Source organism: Gossypium arboreum, chromosome 4 (genome assembly GCF_025698485.1).
Source record: "Gossypium arboreum isolate Shixiya-1 chromosome 4, ASM2569848v2, whole genome shotgun sequence".
Lineage (NCBI taxonomy): Eukaryota > Viridiplantae > Streptophyta > Magnoliopsida > Malvales > Malvaceae > Gossypium > Gossypium arboreum.
The window spans coordinates 45,791,493-45,800,792 of NC_069073.1; the positions used below are offsets into that span (position 1 = coordinate 45,791,493).

The 9,300-nt window shown below is 35.3% G+C and overlaps 1 non-coding gene across 1 annotated transcript; it reads right to left on the bottom strand.

Moving 5' to 3' along the window:
• Window positions 1-8,703: 8,703 nt before the first annotated feature.
• Window positions 8,704-8,810, bottom strand: LOC128292215 (small nucleolar RNA R71). The gene has a single exon (XR_008282200.1). It is a non-coding gene; the product is annotated as a small nucleolar RNA R71 (small nucleolar RNA).
• Window positions 8,811-9,300: the final 490 nt, after the last annotated feature.

Consider the following 9,300-nt stretch of genomic DNA (forward strand, 5'->3'; position numbering starts at 1 on the left):
ATATATATATATATATATATATAAGCTAAAAGTCATACTTTAACTATAAGCCATGTTCGACAAGTTGCGAGATAAAGATGACCAAGAATTCAAGCTAAGGAAATCCATAACGGAGAAATCCAAAATATAGAAATCCATCATAAAGAAATCCAAAACAAGAAAATCCAATCAACTTGTAACACCCCTCGCCCGTATCCCTCACCGGAATAGGGTTCGAGGTGTTACCCGACTTAAACTCAGTCAATCACACAAAAACCGTGCTTAAAAATTTCAATCAATTTAAAACTTTTCTTTTCACATGCAATCTATCCCATATATGAGCTTACGAGGTCCAAAACATTAAAACCCTATACATGCCATAGACTCGAAATACTAGGATTTACTTACACCGATAACGTGAGCTCGACAGTGTGATAATATCTCCAGCGAACTCCAACCCGAGCAAGTAACTGAAGTCAACAATCTATAAAACAGAGAAATGTAACAACGGAGTAAGCTTTCATAAGCTTAGTAAGTCTTAAGCAATGCAAACAAATAAACACAATTATACTTCGATTATTTAATTTCTTAAGAGGCCAAATTCTAGGGATATTGCCATCTGGCCGAATATACAGAAGCACATAATGCATGTTTCGCATTCTTATCACACTTAATCTGAATTCATATAACATATTTAAATCAAATACCCTCACATACTTTCACACCCTGACCAGTTGTATCATGATCATAGGTATAGTTTTAACATTTATTCACGTACGTATCACGTTACTCACTTATGATTCACTTCAAATCAAACTCACATCTGAGTACATACTACGTACCTGGCCCACTTTACGTATTAAATATATTCATTTCACAATCTAGCACGAGGTACCTTAGTCATAGGCTTTTCTCAAATCACCGGCATTTCACCTACTAGGCTCGAGGCCCGATATCATTTCACCGGCTTTATAGCCTGCTATGCTCGAAAGCCCGAATAGTATCTTACCGACATTATAGTCTGCTAAGCTCAAAGTCCTGAATAATCAAATCAACAAGTTCCATATAACATATTCATATCAATTGAGTACTAACATCATTCGAACGTATATAATTATACATCTCAAACACTTTTCTTTCATCTCATTTTCACACTTAACATTTGATAGCTTATGAATAACATTTCACTCACATTCATTTCAAACTTATCATTTGATTATAAAAGCACATTGCATATTTACCAACATGTTATACTTGCCATTAGGCCATATAAGCATGATACAATACACTATCATTTCATCTTTAACATTCGGCTAAACCCTTATCTTACAAGGAACACCGAATTCACATAACATATCATTTCACCGGCATTACACCTGCTAGGCACGAAGGCCCGAATACACATCACCGGCACGAAGCCTGCTAGGCACGAAGGCCCGAATATAATACCAGCACTAGGCCTGCGGGATTTATCCCTGATATAATACCAGTACGAAGCCTGCGGGATTTAACTCGGATATTTTACCAGCATGAAGCCTGCGGGTCTTTAAGCCCGGATACACATCAAATATCATGCATATTTAATCATATATTAACACATCTCATTCAACATATCACATTTCCATTTCACCATTCAAACTTAACCCATAGTGACCATTCGACTATAAGTCATATGCATAAATTATTTATCGCGCAACTTAGTTCAAGTAGAACCAAAAGGTCACGATTCATCTAATATATACATATTGCTCACTGATTCGCACACAACCTTTCAAATTAGCAATTATAAGATGGTTCCGCACATAGCTCATCCTTATCGATAATTTACGATGGTTTTACCCTTACTCACATATATGTCATAGGCATTTTTACCTATGCTTCTCAATTCACATTCATGATTCAATTCCAATCGATTTAACATGCCTAAGTACATATTGCATACCTGAATAATTTACTTTACGGAACGAATCCACATATCGTATTTGCCCATAGTCTTATAGCACCATACTTTTAATGGTTTACCTCATCGAAGTTCACATTTAATCACTTTAGTGCCAAGCCATATTCGGCTACCACAAAAGACTAATAATAATAATTTTATACACATCATGGTTTTCTTTAAGTATTTAATAATCACAAATCGTGATATCTCCACCAGCACATATACGACATAGTTTATTCATTGTAACACTCATTTAGTGCATCAAATTTCCAAATCCAATTCAACTTAAGCATAATAGCCATAATCGGCTTATAGCCTTAAATCATTACATATTCGGCACATTAACTAAATAAAATTTACATTCCCTTTACCTTATTAATTTAACTCTTGGGCATATAAGAAGGAATCAAGCTTAAACACTTAAGAACTTACCTCGAATGTTGCCAAACGATTACAACGGCTATTCGATTACTTTCTCTTTTCTCTTATCCGAATTTGCCCCTCTATGCTCTCGAGCTTAAAATTTAAAGATTTTAAACTAGTCATTATTCGACTATTCAAGCATCACTTTCAAAATATAATATATATATATATATATATATTCAACTTTCACACCTACTGATCATAGTAAGCTTATAAGAAATCAATAAGCAACTCATTAACAAATTTTTGTCAATGTTTACCACATAATCATAATTTCACTGCAAGCTATCTTCTTGAGCAACAGTCACTAAATAATTTATAACTGGAGCTACGAAACTCCAAATCAAGTGCTGTTAATTTTCTCTAAAAATATACCCATATATCTTTTATCCATAAAATTTTCAGGATTTTTAGTTTGGCCAATCAATACCAAATGTTTCTTAAATTTTCCCTTATTTCACTGCTTGATTAATCTGACCACTCTTCACTACGAATCAAATTTCTCATTGTACAGAATTCAAAATATGTTATCGTTTATTTCATTTGAAACTAGACTCATTAAGGAGTCTAAGAATATAAACTTCATCTTATAAAAATTTTTGTACAATTTATAATGATTTTATAAATACAGAATAGAGGATCTAGAAGTCATTCTGACCCTATCCCACATCACTTCAAATATCTCATCATCGGAAATTCTTTTGCTTACACGGTTCTTTTATAAGAAACTAGACTCATTAATATTTAATTACATAATTTATTCAGCTTCTAACTCATCTCCCACAATTTATGGTGATTTTCCAAAGTCACCTTACTGCTGCTGTCCCAAGCAGATTTATTACCAATTCACTCTTTCACACATACCTTGCATGCATGTTATTTAAACATGCATATCACAAATCAATCATCACATACCTATAAATTCACTTAAGCATAATCTTCCTTTCATCATTTTAAAGCACAACATTACTCAATATTATCCAAGTTCACATTCGGCCATAATACACACAACATGTTAGCCGATTCCCCCCCCCAGCATCTAAGGCACATGCATGCTCATTTGCTTGGCTCAACTTCATCTATTCTCCATTTTTTATCAAAATAACATGAAACAACAACCATTTCTCTCATTTCCATTCATGACCGAATGCTCACAACACAACCAAAAATCAAAAATATGCTTCATGGGTTAAGGTAGAAACAAGAAAAACCCATGAACATCAAAATAGAAGCAAAGCACCATGAACTCACCTTAGATTTTCTTCCCCAAGTGACTGAACATTCAAGAGCTCTTTTCCTCTCCTTTCTCTTCTATTTTCGGCTACCATGAACAAGGATGGACAAACTTTTCCCTTCTATCATTTTGTTATTTTTAGTCTTTATTTTATGACATAAAATGACACATATCAATTAGTACCATAACTTCATGTCTTAAATTATTATTATCTAATGCACATGTTGCTTCCCACCAACATCATGGTGGCCACTACACATAAAATGGGAGTTTTACATGCAAATCCTCCCATTTTACACTACAAATTATTTGCCCACTACAATTTGGCCTGTAGCATTTTCAGAAATTTTCACATAGGTCCTATTTCATAATTTTACTCTCAAATGACAAAATAAAAGCATGAAATTTTCACACATGCACTTTCACATATAATAAACACAGAGTATAACATTTAATTATTTCTGTGACTTAGTTTTGTAATCCCAAAACCACTTTCTGACTAGGGCCAAATTAGGGCTGTCACACAACTGACAATGCCTTTTTCTATCATTAAGATCAGGGAACATTTCCATATTACAAAAATTCATCAGAGAATATACAACCAGTGCAACAAATTTCCAAAAATAAATGGACTCCTAGAGTGCCTTCTGAGAGACAGCCAACATCTACTCACTGTAATTACCATACTAAACATCTCACATTCGAACATTATTCCTTTAACTATTTTCTGCATTAGAATTTCCATATTATTCTTTTCACTAAAGCAGATCAGCTCATGAGGGAATTTCAATCAATACATTTCTCGACGTCATACCAGGATAGGTCGTTTCACCAAAATTAACCTTTTTCACTAACTGCGATGTTATGAAAATTAAATAATCTTTCAGTCAATCTGATATCTTTCTAGCTTATGTCTGTACTTATCAACCCATTCTCAATCTCTAATCAAGCTTGTAACCATTCTATCACTGAACTCTTTGGTTTCTCACCCGAGAATTCATGACTTGACTTTCATATACATATACATGTAACACAATTTTTATCATCATAGCAACATCATCACAATCGTGTCATTCATTTCGGGTAAAATAACTGTTATATTGATTTTACGCCCACTTTCCACTTATCTTATTTTAACAAGTATACTTATGCATGTATTCCATGTTTTCTGGAAATCATACAAGTCATGCACATGATATCATACAAGGGCCAACAACATGGTTAAGTTTATCACAATCTATACTTTTACCTCGTACACCATCATTTAGACATATCATTACAATCATATAAATTAGTCCAAGCAATTTAACAAATTTACTCAAGCTATAGGAGCTTGCCAATCATAATCATCCAAACAAAATACATGAATATTCATCCCATTAATATTTTTGATAAGTTATCTAAACACATGCATTTACTTGAGCAATTCAGTCACATACATCATGGAATTATCAACCAATCATACGTAAGCTCATTATGCCATATAATCATTTATCTCATTTCAATAATTCATTGCAATCTATCAAATTTTAATATTCAAAAGGGACAATGACATTTTATCCGTAACAGGATATTATGAATCTCATTCGTACCTTTCCAAGTTTCAGCTCATCATAACTGTACTTTACTCAAATACCTCATTACCACAATCAATATGGTCGAATATAGCTCGATTGGAGGGTACCTTTGTCTAAACAAAACGGCTCTCATATGCATCGGGAGACATCACACTATCATAGATCGGTGGCATGTATAGCTAGACTCTCATACATATACTAGGTAAGTCCAAGAACTGACTAAATCATAGCTCTGATACCACTAAATGTAGCACCCCTTACCCCTGTCTGATGCCGGGATAGGATACGAGGCATTATCGGACTTAAACACAATCAATCATGCGAATCTGGCCATAAAATTTCATTCATATTTCAAAACATTCAATCACATGTAGATAGTCCCTTATTTGGGTCTATAAAACTCAAATCCTACTTAGAAGGGGTTCGAGACTAAACTGAGAACCTCCAAAAGTTTTACATCACTTAGAAAATTTTTCATGTTTTGGAGAGCCACACGGCCGTGTGGGTAGATCGTGTGGCTCTAGACACGCCCGTGTCCTCAGCCCGTGTAACACTCTGTTTATGACGTTACAAACAAATAAGGGTCACACGGCCAAGTCACACACCCGTGTGCTAGACCATGTCTTCCACATGGCTGAGACACACGACCGTGTCTCTGCCCGTGTGTTCAGCACATAGGCTATTTTCGAAGCCTTTTGTCACCCTTTACATGCACACACACAAACATGGATGCAGAAGCATTCAGCATCCTTAATTATGATGCAGACATTTCATTTACTTATCAACATACATGTGTTACACATTCTCACATTAAATCAAGTCTAGGCACACCATATCTTATTCATTTGGCTTTATCAAATACCTTACCACTTATACCTTTATACCATAGGCATCTTCATGTCTATTTAATTCCAACTTATCATCAAGCATAACCTACTAGCCAAGTCATAACTTTATATAGTGTCCACATTTCACATGCATAAAACAATATGCTTGACTAAGACATTCTACACCAATTCCATATTCAATTTAACATTATTACTATTTCTCACTTTGTACCATTGTACCATGGTGACCAAACTATCCATCAAACGTCCATGTTCAAGGCATTATCATTTTATTTCTACATTACATATTTAAGTCATGGTCATGACCACCTCGATTGGTCATAAAACATGCATTCAACATACATGACATATTACCAACCATGCATGGCAAATAGACATATTCACACCACAATTATTAGACACAACATGAATAGCTAGATTTACAAGTCGAAATCAATAGCTTAATATAGGCCAATACATTTGGCCAAATTATAATAACACATGTTATAAAACTAGGTCCCTATACATGCCACTCACTTGATATTTCTAACTTATGTATAAATACTCCAAAGGTATTGGCTTGATAATGTGATGCTGCCTCTGACGATCTGATAAACGCCAAATTATACATATCTATACCCCAAATACTTAGCAAATTTATGGATGTTTCTTACTAGATTTGTGGATTTTGGTGCTCTTAATCTGGTTATTTCATGTTTTGTACTCAGGAGAGCACAAAGAGTCGAAAGGAGCCAAAAATGAGCTAAAAAGGGACAAAAACGGACCAAATTGAGAAGATGACACGACCTAAACCTTGCCACACGGGTATCTCAGACGCCCGTGGCCTTTGGGGTTGTCGACCAAGGTTTTCACGATTCACACGGCCTGGCCATTGAACCCACACGGCCGCGTGTAATTTAATGGATCGAACACAGCCTGGTAATCACGTCACACAATCGTGGCACACGGGCGTGTCCCTTTTTCAAAGAGTTGTATTTTACACGGAAAAGGGTACTTAGGGAGGAAGAAAGCCATTCCAAAGCCTATAAATACGCACTAGATAAGGAGAAAAGGAGAGACGGAGAAGAGGGGTAAGGAATTACCCTAAGGAAGCTGATTGATCCATATTAGAAGCCGGATTCATCAAGACTGAAGATCTATCCTCAATTTCCCTTCAGGAGTTTTGGGTTTTCTTTATGTTTTGTATTTTGTATTCTTTATTCTTTTGAGATGTTTTCTTATCTAGTTATGAACTAAATCCCCTAAATACCTAAGGGGAAAGAAACTTAAGACGAATCTTGTTATTATTTTCTGAATCGTATGATAAATATTTAACTTGTTCTTAATTATGTGTTCTTAATTCTTGTTCTGATATCCCAGGATACTGATTCAAGACACGCTCTTATTCAGAAGAGGAATAGACCCTGTCTAAGAGTACATTTGCCATAATTAAGCGGAGTTGATTGTGTGCCTAGAAATAGGGTGACAAGATTTTGCCGGATTAGGGTGAAACCTAATAAGGGGATCCATAGATCGAGTTAATACAACCCTAGAGTGTTAATTAGAGAAAAGTATTGGTTATCAATCTAGGGATTAGACGTTATTAGTCTTGAATAGGGATAATAACATAACTTAGGGATCTTTACGGAACAAGTTGAATGAATAAATCATCCGATTTAGAGCCAGAATAACAAGTAAAGTCTAGGTGGATTTTTCCTTAGGTATTCTCTCAAGTCAATCGATTTTCCCAAAAGCAATTCCCCACTTCTTTTCTCTGTGCGTCCTTAGTTTAAATAATTAGTTAATTAAAACAAACCCCTTTTATTCTTAGGCTAGATAATAAAAAGATAGTTATTACTAGTACTTTTGGTTCCCTTGAGTACGATATCCCGGTCTTGCCATTACTATACTATTGCTTGATAGGTGCGCTTGCCTTTTCGTCGTGATAATAGTTAGTCTAGGTGGATCTTCATTATAAATATTTATTACTTGTTACGAATCACGCGATTAAGTTTTTGGCACCGTTGCCGGGGAACTGAAATATTAGGAACACTAAATTTTTATTACTTTAGCCATTTATTTTTCTTGCAATTTTATTTTATTATTTATTAATTTACTTTTTCTCTCTCTTGGCAGGTTTGTATAGTTTATAACTAGAAAAAACCCGTCAGGACCATTACTTTTTGATGAAGAAATAGATCGTACAATTCGTAAAAATCAAAGAGAAATAAGGCGTAGTTTACGATACACGGAGAACGAACGAGAAGACGATACTCAAACCCCAACCAAAGTGATGGCCGAAAATCCAGGCAATCAGCTGCCTCCTGCAATTGCAGCTAATCAAAATCCTGCTCCACGTACTATGTATGATTATGCTAAACCTTTTTTAACAGGAACTGAGTCTAGTATAGTTAGACCTACTATTTCTGCGAATAATTTCGAACTAAAACCTAACACAATTCAGATGATACAACAGTTTGTTCAGTTTGATGGTTTGCAGGATGAGGATCCCAACACGCACTAGGTGAATTTTCTTGAATTTTACGATATATTCAAAATCAATGGCATTTCTGATGATGCCATTTGTCTTCGGTTATTTCCCTTTTCACTGAGAAACAAAGTTAAATAGTGGTTGAACTCATTACCACGAGGGTCTATCACTACTTGGGAACAAATGACCGAGAAATTTTTACTAAATATTTTCCGCCGGCTAAAACGGCTAAATTGCGTAATGATATCTCTTCTTTTGTACAAATGGATTTAGAAACACTTTACGATGCATGGGAGAGATACAAGGACTTACTGAGAAGGTGCCCTCACCATGGGTTACCGTTTTGCATGCAAGTTCAAACGTTCTACAATCGTGTGAATCCCTCGACAAGACAAATGATTGACACAGCTCCTAGCGGAACCATCAACAATAAAACACCAGAAGATGCCTATGAATTTATAGAGGAGATGTCACTGAATAACTATCAGTGGCAAGTTATGAGGACAAAGCCAACGAAAATAGTCGGCGTTTATAACATCGATTCAGTCACCATGCTCTCTAATCAGGTAGAACTTCTCAATAAAAAGATTGACGGTTTACTTAGTTCTATGCAGGTACATCCAGTAATGAGGTGTGACTCAAGCGGAGGAGGTGTGCATACAGAATATCAATCCTTCAATCCCACAACCGAAGAGGAACAAGTCAACTATATGGGTAATAATAACTTTAGATCTCAAAATAACCCATACAGTAATACTTATAATGCAAGTTGGAGGAACCACCCAAATTTCTCCTAGGGTGGTCAAGGGAATCAAAAGCCAAAAAAT